The sequence below is a fragment of the Gorilla gorilla genome, chromosome 13, assembly GCF_029281585.2.
Source record: "Gorilla gorilla gorilla isolate KB3781 chromosome 13, NHGRI_mGorGor1-v2.1_pri, whole genome shotgun sequence".
NCBI lineage: Eukaryota > Metazoa > Chordata > Mammalia > Primates > Hominidae > Gorilla > Gorilla gorilla.
The window spans coordinates 74,349,466-74,372,476 of NC_073237.2; the positions used below are offsets into that span (position 1 = coordinate 74,349,466).

A 23,011-nucleotide genomic window follows, 5' to 3' on the forward strand; every position below is an offset into this window, starting at 1 on the left:
GGAAGCTGAGGCACTTGTCAGTAGCACATGGGTGCCTGCTGTCTTCTAGCCACTCCAGGAGGGGCCGGGGTCATTAAAAGCAAGGAGAAACACTAGCTAAAAACCCTTTCCTAAAAGTGTCCTGGAAGAGTGAGTGGCTGACTGAAGCCATCTGGGTGCGGGCACTTCGGGTGTGGCTCTGCCAGCCCCCGAGGCTGGGAGGCTCCTTAGCTGTGTGTCAATCGCACAGGATGTGACAGGCGAAGGAGGGGGGGCTGGCAGTTCCAGGAGGCTCGTGGGAAAGTCCAGGGCAGAGGGGAGGGTCCTCTCTTCCCCCTCCTTCCCACCCCGAACGGCACTCAGCCACTCAGTACACAGGGGGCGGCTGGTAGCCCTCAGTGGTCTCCGCATTCTGGGTGAAGGGCAGATGCTGGTAGTTGTCCACAGATGCACCTGGGTAGGAGGCGTAGGCAGTGTTGGGGTCCGGGGTGGAGTCGACGTAGTTCTGGATGAAGTCCACACCAGCCTTGTAGTGCCGGTAGGCCAGGAAGGCCAGCACGCCCCAGGAGAAGATGGAAAAGAAGCTGAAGGTGATGGCTGCCTGCGCGGAGTTGGCCCCCACCAGCACGTCCTCCGGTTGGGTGGCCGCCCACTGGTTAGTGAGGAAGCAGAAACCAACAAACCACAGGAAGGCTCAGAGAGCTGAGAAGAGCAGGTCACCCACGACCAGGTACTTGCGGTCAGTGGCATTGCTGATCTGGGGGAAAAAAGCGTCGACCACTGAGAAGGCCAGCACCCTGATGGCATTGCGGTAGCGGAAGGCGTCCTCGTTATGGTTGGAAATGCAGTACGTCTGCTTAGACTTGCTGTAGCCCTTGTCATAGATGCAGGAGAACACGATCAAGGCGAAGACCCTGCACGCAGCGCGCACCACCACCTGCGGTTGCGTCAGGAAGCGCCCGCAGGTGGAAGGAGCCGCCCGCCTTTGGCAGCGCCATAGGCCCCGCTCTCCATGTTGCCGTCGCCACCGCCAAATTCATGTGTTTTAAATGTACAGTTTGATGAGTTTTGACAAATGCATGTAGTCATGTAACCACCACCACAATCAAGGTATAGAATATGTTCATCACCCACTATAACTGCCTTCTGTCACATAACATTCGACCCTGTTTTCACACCTCCACTCTTTGGCAACCACTGATCTGATTTCTGTCACCACAGTTTTGCCTTTTCTGGAATATCATAAAAATAGAATCATATGGTATGTAGTCTCCTGAGTCTGGCTTCTTGCACTGCGCTTAACGGTTTTGAGATTTATTTATGTTTGTGCATAAATCATATTCTTTTTTGTTGTTGTTTACTAGTATTCCATTTTGTGGATAACTAAGATTTGTTTGTTCATTAAGCCTGTTGGACATCTGGGGTGCTTCTAGTTTGGAGCTACTATGAATAAAGCCCATTGTGAACCTTTATATTCTTTGTATGAACATTTGTATGCATTTAAGTCAGGTCAATACCTAATAGTGAAATTGCTGGGTGATGTAGTAAGCTTGTGTTTAAATATATGAGAAATGACTAATCTGTTTTCTAAAGTGGCTTTGCATTTCCACAAGCCATGTCTGAGAACTCCAATTGCACCATATTCCTGCCTATGTTGTTATTGTCAGCCTTTTAAATTTTAGTCATTATAGGCTCGGCGCGGTGGCTCACGGCTGTAATCTCAGCACTTTGGGAGGCCGAGGCGGGCAGATCACGAGGTCAGGAGATTGAGACCATCCTGGCTAACAAGGTGAAACCCCGTCTCTACTAAAAATACAAAAAAATTAGCCGGGTATGGTGGCAGGCCCCTGTAGTCCCAGCTACTCAGGAGGCTGAGGCAGGAGAATGGCTTGAACCTGGGAGGTGGAGCTTGCAGTGAGCCGAGATCGGCCACTGCACTCCAGCCTGGGTGACAGAGAGAGACTCCATCTCAAAAAAAAAAAAAAAAAAATTTAGTCATTATAATGAATATGTAATGGTATTTCATTATGGTTTTAGTTTGTATTTCTCTAATAACTAAAGAAATTGAGTGTCTTTTCATTTGCTATTTGTATAGCCTTTGTGATGTGTATGTTCAAATCTTCTGTAGGTTAAAAAAATTGAACTAGTTTCTTCTTGTTATTGAATAATAAGAGTCCTGCATACTTCTGGATACAGATTCTTCATCAGATATATGTTTTGTAAAGATTTCATGCCTGTTTGTGGTATAAAAACATGTTTCCATGTTTTTAACAGAGTCTTTTCAGAAGCAAACATTTAAAAGTTCAACTTATCCATTTTTTTAATAAAGTTTATGCTTTTTGTGTCCTACCAAAAATCTTTGCCTAGTCCCAGATCACAAAATCTCCCTCTGTAGTTTATTCAAGAATATTTATAATTTTATTTTATTTATTATTTTTGAGACAGAGTCTTGCTGTCACCCAGGCCGTAGCGCAGTGGCATGATCTTGGCTCACTGCAACTTTTGCCTCCTGGGTTCGAGTGATTCTCATGCCTCAGCCTCCTGAGTAGCTGGGATTACAGGTGTGCACCACCACACCCAACTAATTTTTGTAGTTTTTAGTAGAGACAGGGTTTCACCATGTTGGCCAGGCTGGTCTCAAACTCCTGGCCTCAAGTGATCCACCTGCTTTGGCCTCCCAAAGTGCTGGGATTACAGGCATGAGCCACTGCACTGGGCCTATATTTATAATTTTAGTTCTAATATTTAGGTCTATGATCTATATGGAATTATTTTTGGTATATGGTGTGAGGATAAGGGTTGAAGCTCATTTTTTTGGCTTAATTATTATTACCACTTGTTGAAAAACTCTACTTTTCCCATTGAATTACCTTAGAACATTTGTCCCCCCAAAAAATCAATTGTATGAGTCTATTTCTGGAGTTTCTATTCTGTTCTGTGAATAGTTAGATAGATAGATAAGTAGGTAGACAGATAGGTAGGTAGGTAGGTAGATGGACACTGATTGACAGATATGTATGTATTCTGTTCTGTGAAGATGTACAGATATAGATAGATATATAAATATTTAGACATATACATATGTCTATCCTTATGGCAATACCACATTGTCTTGGTTACTGAAGCTTTATAGTAAGCCTTAAGCCAGGTAATATATCTCCAACTTTGTTCTTTTTCAAAATTGTTTTGCTTATTCTGTTTTTTGTGTTTCCATAAAAGATTTAGATCCAGCTTAATATCCCTACCAAAAATCCTACTGCTGTTATTATTGTGATTGGAGAGAATCTGTTGATCACTTTAGGGAAAATTGGCATCTTAATAATACTGAGTCTTCTGATTCCTGAACATAGTATATCTCCCCTTTTCCTTAGGTCTCTTAACTTAGTAATTTTTTGTGATTTTAAATTTATTGGTATAAAGTTATTCATAATATTCCCTTATTATAATTTTAAGGTAATTAGCATCTGTAGTGATGTCTCCTTTTTCATCTGTAATACTGAAAAATTGTGCTTTCTCTCTTTTTGATCAGTCTGGCTAGATATTTATTTCATTGATTTTTTCAAAGAATCAACTTTTGGTATACAGGTCTTAACATATTTTATTACATTTAACTTTAAGTATTCCATGTTTTTCTGCTATAGTTAATGCTATTTTTTTTAGAAATTTCAATTTCTAATTGCTCATTGATCTTATATTGAAATAATATTGATTTTCATATATTGACGTTGTGAAACTCATAAGTTTTGGTGCATTTAAAAAATTTTTCTTAAACTATCCCTGTTTGTGGACAACATGATTCTATATCTAGAAAACCCCATAGTCTCAGCCCGTAAGCTCCTGAGCTGATAAACAACTTCAGCAAAGTTTCAGGTACAAAATCAATGTACAAAAGTCATAACTTTTCTATACATCCATAACAGTCAAGCTGACAGCCAAATCTGGAACACAATCTCATTCACAATTGCCACAAAAAGAATAAAATACCTAGGATTACAGCTAATCAGGAAGGTGAAAGACCTCTACAATGAGAATTACAAAGCACTGCTCAACGAAGTCAGGGATATCACAAAGAAATGGAAAAACACCCTATGCTCATGGATAGGAACAATCAATATCATTAAAATGGCCACATTGCCCAAAGCAATTTATAGATTCAGTGCTATTCCTATCAAATCATCAGTGACATTATTCACAGAACTAGAAGACAAAAACATTTAAAAATTCATATGGAACCAAACAAGAAACCTGAATAGCCAAGGCAATCCTAAGCAAAAAGAACAAAGTTGGGCACATCATGTTACCTGATTTCAAACTTACACAGGGCTACAATAAGCAAAACGGCATGGTACTGGTACAAGAACAGTCACACAGACCAATGGAACTGAGAGCCCAGAACTAATGCTGCACACCTATGACCATCTGATCTTCAACAAAGCTGATAGAAGCAAGCAATAGGGAAAAAAATCCCCCTATTCAATAAATGGTGCTGGGGTAACTGGCTAGCCATATGCAGAAGATTGAAACTGGACCCATTTCTTAACTATATACAAAAATCAACTCAAGGTGGATTAAAGACTTAAATATAAAACCAAAATGATAAAAACCCTGGAAGACAACCTAGACAATACTATCCTGGACATAGGAATGGGCAAAGATTTTATGATGAAAATGCCAAAAGCAGTTGCAACTAAAGCAAAAATTGACAAATGGGATCTAATTAAACTTAAGAGCTTCTGCACAGCAAAAGTAACTATTAATAGAGTAAACAGACAATGTACAGAATGGGAGAAAATATTTGCAAACTATGCATCTCACAAAGGTCTAATACCCAGCATCTGTAAGGACCTGAAATAAATTTACAAGAGAAAAACAAACAACCCCATTAAAAAGTGGGCAAAGGACATGAACAGATACTTTTCTAAAGAAGATACACATATAGCCAACAAGCATGTGAAAAAAAGCTCAATATCACTGATCATTAGAGAAATGCAAATCAAGACCACAGTGAGATACCATCTACCACCAGTCAGAATGCTATTATTAAAAAGTAAAAAAAAAAAAAAATAGATGTTGGTGAGGCTGTGGAGAAAACGGAACACTTTTACACCGTTGGCAGGAGTAAATTAATTCAACCATTATGGAAAGCAGTGTGGCTATTCCTCAAAGAACTAAAAACAGAACTACCATTCAAACCAACAATCCCATTAATGGGTATATACCCAGAGGAATATAAATCAGTCTACCATAAAGACATATGCACACGAATGCTCACTGCAGCCCTGTTCACAATAGCAAAGACATAAAATCAACCTAAATGCTCATCAATGACAGATTGAATAAAGAAAATGTGGTACGTACACATCATGGAATACCATGCAGCCATATAAAAGAGCAAGATCATGTCTTTTGTGGGAACATGGATGGAGTTGGAGGCCATTATCGTTAGCAAACTGAGACAGGAACAGAATCCAAATACTGCATGTTCTCCCACTTATAAGTGGGAACTAAATGATGAGACCTCATGAACACACAGAAGGGAACAACAGACTCTGGGGTGTACTTGAGGGTGGAGGGTGGGAGGAGGAAGAGGAATAGAAAAAATAACTGCTAGGTATGTAGGCTTAGTATCTGGGTGATGAAATAATCTGTACAACAAACCCCTGTGACACAAGTTTACTTATTTAACAAACATGCACATGTACCCTTGAACCTAAAATAAAAGTTAAAAAAAATTTTCCTATTATTAATTTTAATTATATTTATATTTTTATAATTATTTAACATTAATTTTATAATGTAATATATGATGTTTTGCTAATATATGACAATTATAAATTGTAATTTATAACATAAAATCATACTTTATATTAAGTAATGTATTTTCTTAATTTTTAAGATTCTTTAGGAGCATCATGATGTTTGCAAATAATGACAGTTTTATTCTTTCCTTCCAAGTTGTATGCCTTTTTTTCTTTTTCTTGTTTTATGGCATTAAGACCTCCAATACCAAATTGAATTAAAATGGTAAAAGCAGACATCTTTACCTTTCTCCCATCTTGGGTGCAAAGCTTTCAGTTTTTGCCACTAGATGTAATATTAGCTATAGGTGTTTTGTAGATGTCCTTTTTCAGGTTGAGGAAGTTCCCTTCTATTCCTAGTTAGCTGACAGTTTTTACCATGAAGGGTGTTGAGTTTTGTCAAATACTTTCTCTGTATATCTTAAGGTAATCACATGAGTTTTGAAATCTATTAACCTGGTAAACTACGCTGGTTGATTGTCAAACATCAAACAAACCTTGCATTCCTGGATTAAACCTCATTTGGTAATGAACTATTATTTTTTCTTTTTTTGATTTAGTTTGCTGATATTTTGTTAGGGAATGATCATGAGGAATATTGGACTGTAGTTTTCTTTTCTAGTCATATTGCAGTCTAGTTTTGATAACAGGGTGCTGCTAGCCTGATAAAATGAGTTGGGAAGTGTGCCTTCTATTTTTTGGAATAGTTAGTGTAGGGTTGGTGAAATTTTTAATGAAAATATTAGGTAGAATTTACCAGCAAAGCAATTTGGGGCTAAAGTTTTCTTTGTATGAAGGTTTTTAAACTATAAATTTAATATCTTTAATTAATATTGGGCTACTGAAGTTATTCGTTTTTTTCTTGAGTGAGCTTTAGTAGTTGTGTGTTTCAAATGATTTGTACATTTCATCTAAGATATTGAATTTATTGGCATAAAATTATTCACAATATTCCTTTAATTTAATTGTAAGGTTGTTGGCATCTGTAGTGATGTCCCCTTTCTCATCTACAATACTGAACAATTGTGGTTTCTCTCTTTTTGATTAGTCTGGCTAGATGTTTATTTCACTGATATTTTCAAGGAATCAACTTTTGCTTTAGTTCAATTTTTCTATTATTTTTCTGTCTTCTAGTTCATTTGTTTTTTTTCCTTTATTATTTTTTAACCTTCTTTCTTCAGGTTTAATTTGCTCTTCTTTCTCTAGTTTCTTTAAGTAGAGGCTTAAATAATTGATGTTAACTTTTTTTCTATTCTAATATCAATATTTCATGCTAAAATTTTCCTTTAACAGGGTTTTAACTGTACTGCATACATTTTGGTATGTTGTGTCTGTTAATATTCAGTTCAGAATATTTGCTAATTTCCCTTGTGATTTCTTCTTTGAACCATAAGTTAGTAAAAGGGTGTTGTTTTATTTCCAGATAATTTTAAAGCTATCATTCTTTCATTGATTTCTAGTTTAGTGCTTTGTAGTCAGAGAATCTGCATTGTATGGTATCAATCTTTAAAAAAATTTTAAGCCTGTGTCATGGCCCAGGAAATGTTATTTCCTGATGAATGTTCCATCTGATTTGAAAATAATACATATTATCCTGTCATTGAGTAGAATAGTCTATGAATGTCAATTAGGTCAAGTTGTTAATAGTGTTCTCCTATAGCCTTTTTGATATTTTACTTGTTTTATTACTTAATTATGAAAATATCCAACAGAATTGTGGATTTGTTTATTTTTCTTTCAGGTCTGTCAGTTTCTTGTTCACATTGTTTAAGGCTCTAACTGTAGGTGCATAGTCATTAATATTACTAAGTGTTTATGTTGATTAGATTCCTTTATCATTATAAAATGTTCCTTCCTATCCCCAGAATTATCTTTGTTGGAAATGTACTTTCATATTAATATAGCCTCTCCAAATTTCTTTTCATTAGTGTTTATATGGTTTATCTTTTGCCAAATTTTTGCCTTTAACTTATTTGTATATTTATACTTAAAGTAGTTTTTATGTAGATATCTATGATTGGATATTACTTTTTTATGGGGTGTAAAATCTCTGATTTGCAACTGAAGTTTTAAAATCATTTACATTTGATTATATGATTGCATCGAAATCTACCATCTTGTTATTTGTGTTCTCTTTGAATACGTTCCTTATTTCTTCCCTCTTTTCCAGCCTTCTCTTGGCAGCACATTTTTGTTTAGTATTTTTATGATTCCACTTTATTTCCACTATTGCATTATTAAACATAACATTTTGTTTTATGTTTTTAGGTTTGTTCTAGGGTTTACGATAAAATATTTATCTTGTCACATTTTACCTTCAAATATCATACAACTTCCTGCATATAGCAAGAGCCTCACAAATGGTAGTGAATTATCTCAGCTTTTGTTTTTCTGAAACTTTATTTTGTTTTCATTTTGGAAAGATATTTTCACTGGTTATAGAATCTCAGTTGACAGTGTTTTACTTTCTTTTAAATATGTTGCTACAGTGTTTCCTGGCTTGCAAAACATATGAGGAAATATCTGAGGTCATTCTTATCTTTGATCCTTGGTACAGACAGAGTCTTTTTTTTTCTAAAGCAGCTTTTTGGATTTTTTTCTTTATCATTTGTTTTCAGCAATTTGATTCTGGTGTGCCTCAGGGTAGTTTTCTTTATTCTGTTTGCTATCCACTGATTTTATTAAAATTATAGTTTTAGTTTTCATAGTTTGGAAATATTTTGACTAAAGTTTCTTTCAATATTTTTTCTTCCTTTTCCATTCCTCTTCTTTTTGGAATCCAATTATATATATATATATATTCATCTTTTTTATATTTTCCAGGGCTCACTGATGCTCTGTGCATTTTTTTCCTGGTACTTTTTTCTTCTCTGTACTCTCTGTGCTCCAAAAAACTTGCTTGCATTCAAGTTCACTGATTTTATTTTCTTCTGCAATGTCTATAATCCGTTAATTTTATCTATTTTTCAATGTGATTTTTTATTTGATTTTATAGTTGTTTCATTTATTTATTTATTTTTTGAGATGGAGTTTCACTTTTGTTGCCCAAGCTAGAATGTAATGGCATGATCTCGGCTCACTGCAACCTCTGCCTCCTGGGTTCAAGTGATTCTCCTGCCTCAGTCTCCTGAGTAACTAGATTACAGGTATGCGCCACCATGCCCAGCTAATTTTGTATTTTTAGTAGAGATGGGGTTTCTCTATGTTGGTCAGGCTAGTCTTGAACTCCAGACCTCAGATGATCCACCCACCTCAGCCTCCCAAAGGGCTGGGATTACAGGTGTGAGCCACCATGCCCGGCCTCATGTTTTTTTTAGTATTATCAATTTGTCTCCTAATCATGTTTGTATGTTACCTTTTTTAACATTGATCATTTATAATAGCTATTTCAATCTTCTACTCTGTTGATTATATTATCTCTACCATTTATGAGTCTATTTTTAGTAAATAATTTTTCTCACAGGTCCCATTTTTGGGCTTCCTTATATGTCTAGTAATTTTGATTGGATGCTGGACATGGTAAATTTTATATTGTTAAGGCTGAATGTTGTATTCCTTTAAAAATGTAGAATATTTTCTTGCTGATAGGTTATTGGCAGTTTGGCTTGAACTTTTTGAGGTTGTTTTAAGATCCACTCTTTCAGAGTGGGTCTAGAAGAGCCTTTTTCTGGAAATAATTTTTTTCATCCCATTTCTGAGGTGCATCTGAGTGGTACTAAATGTACTCAGCGGTGTCTCTCCAGTTTGGTTGTAAAAAACACTAATAATTTATGTGTGAGTCTGGGGATTGTTCATCTAACAGCTCCCCAGTAATTGTTTCTTCCTCCAGAGTTGTTCTTTCCCAGTTCCATGGGCTCTCATCATATACTTCTGCAGATAAATATTTTATCAAAATGTGAGGAAACATCTATGTGAATTTATAGAGTTTATTCTCTGTGTATATCTGTCCTCTTGGGTACTCTGTTCAACAAATTCTAGTTGCCTGAAATATAATCTCTGTCTCCTTAATTTCTGAAGATTGCCAAACTCTTTCTGTGTCACAGTTCAAGACCTATCCCAGGAGAGAAAAAACCTAGGCAACGGTAGGGTTCACTTCTTTTATTTCTCTTTTTTCAGGAATCAAAATTCATTGCTACTTTTGTTTAATGTCTGAATATAGATATTTCCTAAATTTCATTCATCTTTCTAGTTGTTTGTGATGAAAGGTTAATTGCAGACTCTTAGTGCCTCATGGCTGGAAGAAAAAATGAGCAGGATATTCTAATAACTAGTAAAAACTCCTAACCTAAGAAGTTTAGCTACTGCAATTATGTACTAATATATGTCTCACCTTCCTGGAATTCAAGCATTATAAGGGACATAACTTCTGTACATATTCTTTTTTTTTTTTTTTTTTTTTGAGACAGAGTCTCACTGTGTCACCCAGGCTGGAGTGCAGTGGTGAGATCTCAGCTCATTGCAAGCTCCACCTCCTGGGTTCATGCCATTCTCCTGCCTCAGCCTCCCGAGTAGCTGGGACTACAGGCGGCCGCCACCATACCAGGCTAATTTTTTGTATTTTTAGTAGAGACGGGGTTTCACCGTGTTAGCCAGGGTGGTCTCGATCTCCTGACTTCGTGATCCGCCTGCCTCAGCCTCCCAAAGTGCTGGGATTACAGGTGTGAGCCACCGCGCCCGGCCACATATTCTTTTAAACTATAAACTCACAATTGGCTTTCTATACCATCAAGTATATTTAAGAACTTTCTTTTGCATTAAAAACGTTCCAGATTAGAGAGAAAAAAATTTATTTATAGAATCCCTTATTCTCTGGGCTTTTATCTTTTTTTCTGTATTTTTAAAACTACTTTTTTACAGTCTTAAGGGATATGCATGATTATTTCTCAGCTTTCCCGTCCTTCATCCTGATACTCTTCACATTGATAATACTCAGAATTCTATCATTCTACTTCACGATATTTTTTTCCTTGTTCTTAAGAATTAGGTCCAAGTTAGTCTTTGCCCTCACTTCTTCCACAGCACACTTTGAAAGAAAGTGATCATCAGGGCAGAATTTACCAGTGCTCTGTTTTTAGAAGAATGGGACATTGAGCAGACATCTACCTGCTCGTGAGAAGCTCCCCATCCTTTTTATATCTTGTCTCTAGTCCAATTTTGTCATCTGCATGAGGGAAGCATTTTTGAGGCAGTTTGTAAAATATATTCTCTTATAACATTCACCCTATTTGTCTCTTTATTTAATTTCATCCAAATGGCTTCTGAATTCATTTTACTGATGTTTACTGATGGAATAGACATATGTAAATAGCTTTAGTATAGAATAAAACTCTTTCTAGATAGCAAAGTGTCATCATTGAAGACATAGTTGAATAATGATTATCTGTTATTTTCCTCAGAACCCTTGCCTTTTATTATATTACGTGGCAAGAGTAAGGCAGCAAAATATAGACAACAGTGCCAACAGCCATCACCCCCTTGATTAGGAGGAAAAAGTCTCAGGCTTTACGAAAGATGGTTTGTTAATGTAAATGGAGGAAAACAGGAGTGGAAGCAGTTGTTTTTGGGCATCTGGTAAATATAAACAGGGCCCATGCTTCTATTGTTGATTAGAATTTTGTGAGTCTTAATGATTTGAAAGCTGCATTAGATTTTCCATGACCGTAATTTTATATCAGACACATATTGACTCCTTCTGGGGATGTATATAAAGTTTATAGAAAAGGAATGTGTACATCTGTATTAAAAAGTATCTGGTTGTGTGTGTCCTATATATCAAATGTGAAAGGACCAAATGCTGACAGGCAGATTGGAAGACTGGGGTACAGAAAGCAGTCAGAGCAGAAAACTAAAGTGGGTACAAAAATACGGAGTTTTTTTTTTTAAAAAGCACATAAGACCAGCAACCTTTACACCTCTTGCCACACACACATAATCGATACTGATATTTAAGCATCCTAGGTGCTAATTTGGATATTTTAAAAGCCAAACAGGGCCTTTAGTCTGTCTTTCGATTTTTTTTGCTCAAACTCAGAAATACGTTCAATATATGGAAAGCCCTCCATGTGTTTGAGCAAAGTAGTGAAATTAGTAGCTTTCACCATTCCTATATCATTAAGGACATGTTCATGATTGATTTTAATTACTGAGTGTGAGGTTTTTTCTTAGATAAGAGATCATTTTTTCCCTAATGCTTAATGAACTAAAATTCATTTCTCCCTCTTCAAGGAACATGAACATTATCTCCATGATACTATATAACAGATGTGAGATTATTATTTGATATTCTGTAACTCAGTGGCTATATTCAAATGATTTGGTAGCATTTCCCAGACCATTGTGCGTATGTAAAACACACACACACACACACACACAGAGAAGAACACCGTGGCTTATTAGAGACTAGACTAGCTATATACTTGAAATAAGAATGAATTTTATAAATATCATCCTAGTGTTCAAAAAGTATTGACATATTATCTTGGGAAATGCTTATGATAAATGATACATTTTAAAAGCAGGACACTAAATTGTATTCCTCAACATGATTAAAACTGTGTAAACCAAACTCAAAAGCATATGGAATATTAGATGAGACTTCAGTTAAATATTATAAACTGAATGCGAGCATTTTCCTGTGCTGCCTCCTGAACCCAGAGTAAAATAACAATAAAATAGTTGTTTAAAAACAAACAAACAATAAACCAAGAAGTCAAAGAAAATGTGGTTATAGATGCTAGAAGATGAGAGGCTTCATTTAAATTTTAGATTCTGGAAAGCAGATACAGAAGGGTAACTGAATTGAAAAACCAGAGAAAGCTGAGGAAATAAGGGAGAAATAAGAAGGAGGCCAGTTCATGCCTCCACACTCTATAAAAGACTGAGGAATTGACAAAGCTGATCATCTTTGATGGCAGAGGTTCAGAATTGCTTAAAAGTCTATTTTAAAAACATTTAGACCCTTTATGTATCCTTGCTACCTTCACAGTCAGGAGACAATCCCTAGTAAAAGACAGGATTTATTGAGAAGAAAGTTAAACTAGAGGAAGTCAAGGTATTCAGATTATTTATTGAATGGGTCATAGTAGAAAAAGAGAGCTGTTAAGTGACCGAAAGATCACTCCTGTTTTATTTTCTTCTACTTACCTCCAAGAACACAGTTTGTCAGATCATATACTTTTTTAAGACTGAAGGCTGAATTCCTCTCTATTCTGGCTTATGAAAAAAGGCCTAAGATATTGACAAGTGGAGATTCCCTCACAGAACAGCCAGGCTGTCTTCTAGGAAAGCCCATCACCCACTTTCACAAAAAGCTTCCAGTCAGCTTTTGAGACCTTCACGTATGAACATGTTTGGAAAGCCAAGAATCACCAGCCATTTGACAACAACCCCTGCAATTAAGCATACAGACCAGATCAAATGAGAATAAAAAGAAACACCAAAAGTAGTCAATACCAAAACCAGAAGAAGACTCCAAATCATTAACATCCTCAGAGATATGAGAAAAGTTATTACATTCAAAAGTGGGTCAGGTTGCTGTACTGAATTTAAAGATATAATAGCTGATATGTAAAAGTCAATAGAATGGCTGCAGAATAAGTGAGGATATCTTCTAGAAATTAGAACAGAAAGACAATGAGATGGAAATGAAGAGAAAAGAAAATTAGAAGATCAGACAGGAAGATCAGACATTTACATCTAACAGAAATTCTAGAAAGAGAGAACAGAGAAAGTAAAGGGGAGAAAATTATTAAGGAATTATCCAAATAAGAATTTCCAGAACTGAAGGATAGAAATTCAGAGTGAAAGGGCAACTGGGTGCCCAGCATAATAGATGAAAAATATGTTCCGCACCAAAAGATATCATCACAAAGTTTTAGATTATCAGGGGTAGAACTACAATTCTAAAAGCTTTCAGAGAGAAAAATCAGGTCCATACATACAAATGGGAATTAGAAGGCAGCTAGAAAACGATAAAACTATGGCTTCAAAATTCTAAGGGAAGTGACTTTTCAACCTAGAATTTTATACCCATCCCAAATATCAATTGAAAGCAGACCAGAGAGTCTAGATTGGATGTGGAGGACAAAGGGCTTCAGGAAGGGTGACTCCAAAAAACAACAAAATAAGGAAAAGAAAAGAGTAAAGGAAAAAAAGTAGATAGATTTTCCTGATGTAATTAATTAAATTCAGATTTTGCTTCTTTCAGATAATTTGAGAATAAATTTTTAATAACAACATAGTACATGAAGCAAGCAGAAAATCAAGGAAAATATTTACACTGTGTAATACAAAAAGTTGTACAATAAAGAAAATGTAATCAAAGTTAATTTCATGGCTTAGTTGTGAATATTATTTGTACAGTCATAATAATATACTTATGGAATACATGTATTGAGTTGTGATATAATTCTGTGGGGATAATTGAGGGAGGAGAAGTGCATATTTGGGAGGCAAGGGGCAGGAAAGAAACAAAGGTATGAACTTTCGTCTTCCATAGGAGAAAGTCAACAGATAATATCTAACCTTTTTTTTAAAATAGAAGACAAAAAGTTAAATTTAGAATAATTGCACCTGGGGAACAAAAATTGGGAAGTAGAAGTGTGGGGAATAGATGGCCATTTTTATAAACATTATAGAGGTTTTATTTTATTAAAAAAGTAAACAGTCTTTTATAAAAAATAAAAATAAAATTCTGGATAAATTCAGTGTCTTCATATCATGTAAGAAATGGATGATTATTTTTCTTTCTAATTACAAAGTTTCTATAACTTACATGAATACATTTTTAAGAGGAAAAATAACATACTTCAACCTTTTAAGCAACTGTATTTTACTTATCTGGGCAAAAAGTATATCTTTAAACTGTTCACTAAACAAACTAATTTAAAGTATTAATAATGGGACATACCACATGCTAATAAATATAAGAACATAATATATATAAGGTGAAAACTCCTATTTTTAAGCCATTGAAACAACATAAATATGGAAATGAACTATTCACAGTTAGCCAAACACAGTGCTTTTACATCTTTTTTTAAAAATTATTATACTTTAAGTTCTAGGGTACAAGTGCACAACGTGCAGGTTTGATACATAGGTATACATGTGCCATGTTGGTTTGCTGCACCCATCAACTCGTCATTTACATCAGGTATTTCTCCTAATGTTATCCCTCCCCCAGCTTCCCACTCCCTGACAGGTCCCGGTGTGTGATGTTCCCCACCCTGTGTCCAAGTGTTCTCATTGTTCAATTCCCACCTGTGAGTGAGAACATGCGGTGTTTGGTTTTCTGTCTTTGTGATAGTTTGCTAAGAATGATGGCTTCCAGCTTCATTCATGTCCCTGCAGAGGACATGAACTCATCTTTTTTATGGCTGCATAGTATTCCAGTGCTTTTACATCTTAGCTTGGACCTATACAAAAACTTTCAAAAGCTCTTTCAACTTTCAAAACGCCATTAAGGGATGTGAGGGCAATCTGGCTGTGACATCTGTCACCTCATTGATTGGCAGGGTTGATTCAGCTGATCTGGCTAGCTAGGTGGGTGTCCCCTTTCTACCTCACTGCTCCAGGTGCATCCTAACCAAAGCCCTGGGATTGATCAGATCCTTCCTCCATAGAAGAGGACTGTTCTTCTGTCAAGGGTGTACAGGTAGCTGTACTCCCTTGCTAGAACCTCCAAACAAGCTCTTAAAACATCATTAAGCTTAAGAATATTTATTTATTTATTTATTTATGAGATGGAGTCTCACTCTGTCACCCACTCTGGAGTGCAGCGGCATGACCTTGGCTCACTGCAACCTCCGATTCCTGGGTTCAAGTGATTCTCCTGCCTCAGCCTCCCGAGTAGCTGGGATTACAGGTGTGTGCAACGATGCCCAGCTGATTTTTTGTTTGTTGGTATTTTTAGTAGAGACAGGGTTTCACCATGTTGGCCAGGCTGGTCTCACACTCCTGACCTCAAGTGATCTGCCCGCCTCAGCCTCCCAAAATGCTGGGATTGCAGGCATGAGCCACCGTGCCCAGCCTGGATTAGGAAAATTTAAAGGGAAAATAATCAAAGCCTAACCAGCTTTGAGATCATTCATATTTACCTCCGTTATCTTTTATCAATGCATAAACTCACGGTTTTACTTAGTCATATTCTGTGTATACCTGTGTAATCTGGTTGTTGTTGTTGTTGTTTTTTCCTAGAAGAGGTCTTGCTAACTGTAGAATTGGTATGAGGTGTAAAGTCCCAGGAAGGGAAAGTGGCAAAAATGCTCTAGTTCCCTGAGGCTTCCATTTCCTCATCTATAAAATAAATCCAGTAGCTGTCTTAAAGGAGTAATTGAAATAATATATTTAAATCACCTACTACAGTGCCTGACTTAGAGTAAGCATGTAGTAGGTACTTTTCCTCCCCTTATCACACTTTCATATTTTTTTAAAGCATTGAGAATCATCCTTTGCATAGGATAGATAGTGAGCAGATAACTGTGATATAAAAATGTCATACTGTTGAAGCATGTTATTAATCTGATCTTTAGTTTTCTTTTACTCAAGCTAAGAAATTTCAGATGCTTATAAAAGATTTTATAAAGGACTTAATATTTCTGGATATATTTATCTCTGGATTCTCTCCTCCAAGTTATCTGCTCTTTGTGCTCATGATGCCCCTTAGTGGGAAGAGACTGCTTTTTACCACAGATGGAAGATGCCAGATATTGTTTCCCAGCATCCCTTGCTGTCAGAGAATGGGCAAGTGACCCAATTCTGGCCAATGAGAACTGAGAGGAATGTGGTAGGAAAGCTTCTAGGAATGATTTTCTTCTTCAATAACGTAGAAGGTCTCCCCTTCTTCCTGCTTTTTTCCCTGACAAAAGCATGAGGCTTGGAACTACAACAGCTATCTTGAGGCCATGAGGACAGGCCAAAAGAATAGCAGAGAAGCTGAAGCTAGTGCTACTTACCTGCACATTCTGGTTATGTAAGAATAAACCTCTATGATTTAAGCCATTTTAGTCAGATGTTCTGTACCTTGAAGCCATAGAAACTTTTCAGTATATCCATGGTAAGCTTATAGTGTACAGCCTTGTAATAAACACAGCAATCTAATAATCAATGCTAGTAAAATGGGCAGATTAATGCCCACTTTTCTATTTTGTTTTTATTTACCAGCTAATCAAGAAATTTTCTTTCTGGTTAAGCTAAATATCATATTACCCATTCTCTGTATTGAGTTGGGTGACAGTGGTTGCCTTCCAAATTTGAGACACTTTTATTTGTCTGATTTAAAACAGAAACCTATTATTGTTCAAAAAAAAAAAGAAAAGAAAAAGAAAAAAGTCATACAATTCAGAAAGTTTTATAAACAAAAGAAGCAAAACTCCTTAGTTCTACTTCTTAGAGAAAACAATAGTTAACATTTTGCTGTGTTTCCTTCTAGAGTCTTTGTATCTGCATTGGCTTTAGTTATTGTTGCTACTTACTTATGTTATGGCAGGATCAGATTACTCCAGAGAAAACACTAGTGTTGCCAGGTGGCTGTTGGAATCCTGAAGTTCTTCTATTGACATAGTCAGAGGTGCCGCAGCCTGTTAGCATACTGGGAAGCCCTACCCCGGTGATCTGACATGGAATCTGTCCAGCCCACTTTGGAGAAGTAATCAGGCTTATACTTGATGCACTGTTTTTTTGTTTTTTCTTTCCTCACTCTTTTCAAATCTATTCTCAATACTCAAGAGAGCAGTGTTCACCAGGAATCTGGAAGTTCCCACTGAAAAGGATATTTATTTATTTATTTATTTATTTATTGACAAAGTCTTGCTCTATTCCCCAGGCTGGAGTGCAGTGGCGTGATCTCAGCACACTGCAACCTCTGCCTTCCAGGTTCAAGTGATTCTCCTGCCTCAGCCTCCTGAGTAGCTGGGATTACAGGCACCCACCACCACTCCAGGCTAATTTTTGGTATTTTTAGTAGAGACAGGGTTTTGTCATGTTGGCCAGACTGGTGTCAAATTCCTGACCTCAGGTGATCTGCCCACCTTGGCCTCCCAAAGTGCTGGGATTACAGGTATGAGCCACTGCGCCCAGCCGATGCTGAACATTTTATAGAGATCTTTAAAAGATAAATATTGCAGCACTTGCTAATATATTTGTATCCAAATATATATATTATATCCAAATATTGGTGTCTGCAAGCAGGTAGATGGTATATGAGGAGACACTAGGCTATGTCCCAGTAACAAATGACTCCTGGCATGGACTGAATTGTGGTCCCCCATCCAGCATCCAAATTCACAAGTAGAAGTCCTAACTTCCAGCTTCCTGGGATCATAGTGGAAAAGTGTGGGAAGATGGAGCTCAGTGGAAATCAGATAAAAAACATAAAGTGCAAAGAAATACGGGGAAAAGCGTTTAAGGGATCCCATCACATTGGACTGAGAAGTCCTGCGATGAAGATTTTATGAGACATATTTGTCTACATAATAGCCCCCTCCGCCTTTTTTCTATTAACACCAAACAGAGTTCCAAATAATGTACTTTGGGAAACATTCCTGTTGACAAAGTGAAGACTGTACATTAAAGAAAGTCCACAGTAATATCTTCCATCTGTACTTAAAACCACAGAATTTTGAGGACTGCTTGAGAGCAAGTAAATAATCTGGTATAGGGGTTTTCAAACTTTATTTCATAGCAAATGTTACACAGAACACTAATATAAAAAACAAAAGTCCAGACACGGTGGCTCACGTCTGTAATCCCAGCACTTTGGGAGGCCAAGTGGGGGACGGATCGCTTGAGGTCAGGAGTTTGAGACCAGGCTGGCCAACATTGTGAAACCCCGTCTCTACTAAAAATCCAAAAACTAGCTGGGTGTTGTGGTGGGCGCCTGTAATCCCAGCTACTCGGGAGGCTGAGGCAGAAGAATCACTTGAACTCAGGAGGTGGAGGTTGCAGTGAGCCGAGATTGAGCCACTGCACTTCAGCCTGGATGACAGAATGAGACTCTGTCCGAAAGAAAACAAAACAAAAAAACAAAGACAGGCAGAGCTGTTCTGGTTTCACCAGGCCTGAGATTAGTGCCCCATCTTCATTAGTACTTCTAATGTACTAACGTACATCTCCCACAGTCACCACCAAGAAGCCTACGAATTAGAGAAACATTACCTAAAAAACCACAATCTAAGACAAGCTCCTTGTTCTTGGATGGGAAGATGACAGCATAGAGAGTTAGACAACTAATGGCACAGCTGGGTCTACAGTACAGGTCTCCAGCCCCAGCAAGCAGAGCGTATTTTCTATTGTATTATGTGGCCCGTGTCCTTGTCCTTCCCTGGCTTGTGTATCTCCCTATGATTGCTGTGTTTCTCTGTTGATTCCTAATATCACAGCATCAGTGAACATAATGAATTCTGTTCTTCTCAAGAATCTCCCTGGGAGTAAGTGTTACCCAGAGAAGCATTTAGCTCTTACTGGTGCACTAAATAATAGTATCCTAAATGGCATGAACAAGTTAATGTTTCTACCCAAGTGTCAAACATACTGAAAAAAAGTGATTTGGCTACATGGCAGATTCTGCCTCATAGATTAACAGCCTTTTTAAAAAGCTGGTTTATTGCAACTTCAGAATAACATAAAAATGATTTTGAGAACAAAATTCTCAGCAGATTCAACTTTTGAAGATTTGGATACGAACGGGCACAGGCAGCACATTTTTGCCCACTGACTCTGCTAAAAGGTTTCAGAAGCATTTATGCAAATATCAAAGAAGCACTAACAACATCCAAGCCTGTGCATGTCGCTTGGCTAAGCCCTCATCTACTTTATCAATGTGCCCTTGGGAATGGTATTACCATAAAAGCCAAAACTTGTATATTAGGTTTTATAAATAATGGAAAACAAGTAAATGGGATAGCAGTGCCAATAGCCAAAAAGTGCATTGCTCACAGCTGCTTGAAAGCTCTCATACTGTAATGCAGGAATTGCCTTAGTAAATGGACCCACTTAATATCAACCAATGTTTTTCTTTTACACACATTTACAGAGGTTTGTTTTGCTTGCTTACAAGAAGGAGGGTCATCTGATTTTATAAAAATAATATCATTCTATGCTTGTTATTTTGTACCAGGCTTTTTTCATTTAAAAAGATCAGAAACAGATCTCTAAATATGAAGCTACCTCATTCTTTTAATAACTGCATAATATCTTGTAGCATGAATCTTTGCCGATTTATGCAATGATTTCTGTATTTGTAGTGAGGTTGTTTTCTTGTTCTGGATATTCGCAGTCCTTACAATCTTTGTTATGAGGAAAAATACCTTGGTGCTTTAATTGGCATTTCCTGATCAACAGCAAGGCCAAGCTAACTTCTTCTGTTCCTTGGCCATTTAGAATTTCCTTGTCTCTAAATTGATTGTGCAAAAATTTGTCTATATTTCTATTTAGGCAATTTAATTTTTGTCAATGGGTAAAAACAGTTTGCATATTAGAGATCAGCCACAAGTCTATCTTGTCTTTTAAATTTGTTTATATTTTCCTCCATCATCAAGGAGTTTTGAAGTTCAGTATTGTCAAAATTTTCAATCTTTTCTCTTTTGTTTCTGTATTTTATTTAGAAATCTTTTCTGATCCAGAGACCATAAAGATTTTTTTCTAAAAGTCTTTGAAATTTTGTTTTATCACATTTTACATCTTTGATCCCTCTGGCATTTATATTTTTAGATGGTATGATGTAGGGATCTGGCATTATTTTGTTACATGAGAAAACCAATTTTCCTTTCATCTCAATTCTTCTCCATCTTTAAAGGGTTTTCCTCAAATGCATCTTCTTAGCTGGGTTGCAGGCATATCTATATTATAGTTCACAGGAAGAAGAAAAGGAAACTACCAAGGTAAACGATTTTATTTTAACTAAGTAAAGCCAATGTTGCACACACCACTTCCATTCACATTACAATGGCCAGAACTTAATGACAAGGCCATAGAAAACAAAAAAATATGGTGGGAAAATAACCGTTAGCTAAGCAGCCATGTGCCAAGGAAAAGGTAAGATTGGATTTCAGTAAACAGCCAGAAGTCTCCACCGATATTCATTTCTCCCATCTTTAATAATAGAAGCAAGTTTTATTTAAGAGAGCAATACCTTTAACTGAAATTTTAAAAAGCTCTCTTGCTGCTTGCTATGGTCATGTAATTATATGTAGACTATATGTAGACATTGATAGGAGAGATTTCTGGGACAGATGCTTCAAATATATGTAGATGTCTTGGTATACCATTTTGTCCCTCCCACTCCATTTCTTCCAGTTACCAGGCATGTGTACACTATTGCTGGTGTTCCAGCAAGTATCTTGGGAACATGAGAATATTGAGAATGAAAATCAAGCCCTCAGGAACTATAACACATAAAATGATAACTGTTGTAAAACAAAACAGTTTCATGAGCTTGAGGTGGGCAAAAACTACAATTTATAAATGAAAATATTGATGATTGGACCTATTAAATTTAAGAACTTCTGTTCATCCAAAGACACTGTTAAGAGTAAAAAGCAACTAATATACAAAATATGTAAGAAACTCAATTCAATAGCAAGAAAACAAATAACCCAGTAAAAAAATGGGCAAAAGACCTGAATAGACGTTTCTCAAAAGAAGACATACAAATAGCCAACAAATATATGAAACATGCTCAACTTCATTAATCACTAGAGAAATGCAATTTAAATCCATAATGAGGTATAATCTCACACCTGTTAGAATGAATGGCTATCATAAAAAAGATGAAAGATAATAAGTGTTAGCAAGGATGTGGAGAAAAGGGAACCCTGGTACACTGCTGGTGAGAATGTAAATTAGTGCAGCCATTTTGGAAAACAGCATGAGCGTTCTTAAAAAAAGTAGCAGTAGAATTACCATGTGATCCAGCAATCCCACTTCTGGGTATATAGTCAAAGGAACTGAAATTAGAATGTCAAAGAGATATCTGCAGTTCCATGTTCTCTGCAGCATTATTCACAACAGCCAAGATGTGGAAGCAATCTAATTACCCATCAACAGATGAATATATAAAGATAATATGATATATACACATAATGGAATACTATTCAGCCTTAAAAAGAAGAAATTTTGTCATTTGCAAGCACATATGAACCTAGAGGAAATTATGATAAGTGAAATAATCCAGGCACAGAAAGACAAATAGTTGGTCTTATTTTCATGGGGAATCTAAAAAAAGTCAAATTCATAGAAGCAGAGAGTAGAATGATGGTCACCAGAGACTGGGGGTGAAGATGGGGAAAGAAGAGAGGTTGGTTAAAGAGTGCAAAGTTTCAGTTACACCGAAGGAATAAATTTTAGTGATCTAGTATGCAGCATGGTGACTAGAGTTAATAATAATGTGTCATATATTTCAAAATTGCTAGAAGAGTAGATTTTAAATGTTCTCACCACACACAAAAAATAGTAAACTGGTGAGGCGACGGATGTGTTAATTAGCCTGATTTAATCATATCACAATATATTCATATGTAAACATCATATTATACCCCATTATATCTATCTATCTATCTATCTATCTATCTATCTATCTATCTATCTATCATTACTATTTGTCAAGTAAACAAAATAAATAAATAAATAAGTAAAGTGTTTTTAAAAAGAGTAAAAATAAACTGTTTTCTCTGCTTACATGTTGGTGATGGCCATGATGCCCACGCTGAAGGTTGTGGGTTCACCGGAATGAGGGCAAGGAACACCTGGCCCAGCCAGGGCAGAAAACTGCTTAAAGGCGTTCCTAAACCACAAACAATAGCATGAGTGATCTGTGCCTTAAGGACATGTTCCTGCTGCAGATAAATAGCCAGATCCATCCCTTTATTTCGGCCCATCCCTTTGTTTCCCCGTAAGGAATACTTTTAGTTAATCTATAATCTATAGAAACAATGCTTATCACTGGCTTACTGTCAATAAATATGTGGGTAAATCTCTGTTAGAGGCTCTCAGCTCTGAAGGCTGTGAGACCCCTGATTTCCCACGCCACACCCTATTTTTCTGTGTGTGTGTCTTTAATTCCTCTAGCACCACTGGGTTAGGGTCTCCATGACCGAGCTGTTCTCGGCTATGTCTTCAAACTTTACTGATTTTTGTCCTAGATATGGTTCAAACATTCCTACTTCTTCACATGAGTAGAAATTTTGCATTGTATACTGGATTTTAGCTGCTATTTTCTTGAGTATCTGGATTTTGTT

General features: G+C 36.6%; 1 pseudogene; it reads right to left on the reverse strand.

Moving 5' to 3' along the window:
* Window positions 1–346: 346 nt before the first annotated feature.
* Window positions 347–993, reverse strand: LOC101151470 (synaptogyrin-2-like; annotated as a pseudogene).
* Between the last annotated feature and the right edge of the window lie 22,018 nt (window positions 994–23,011).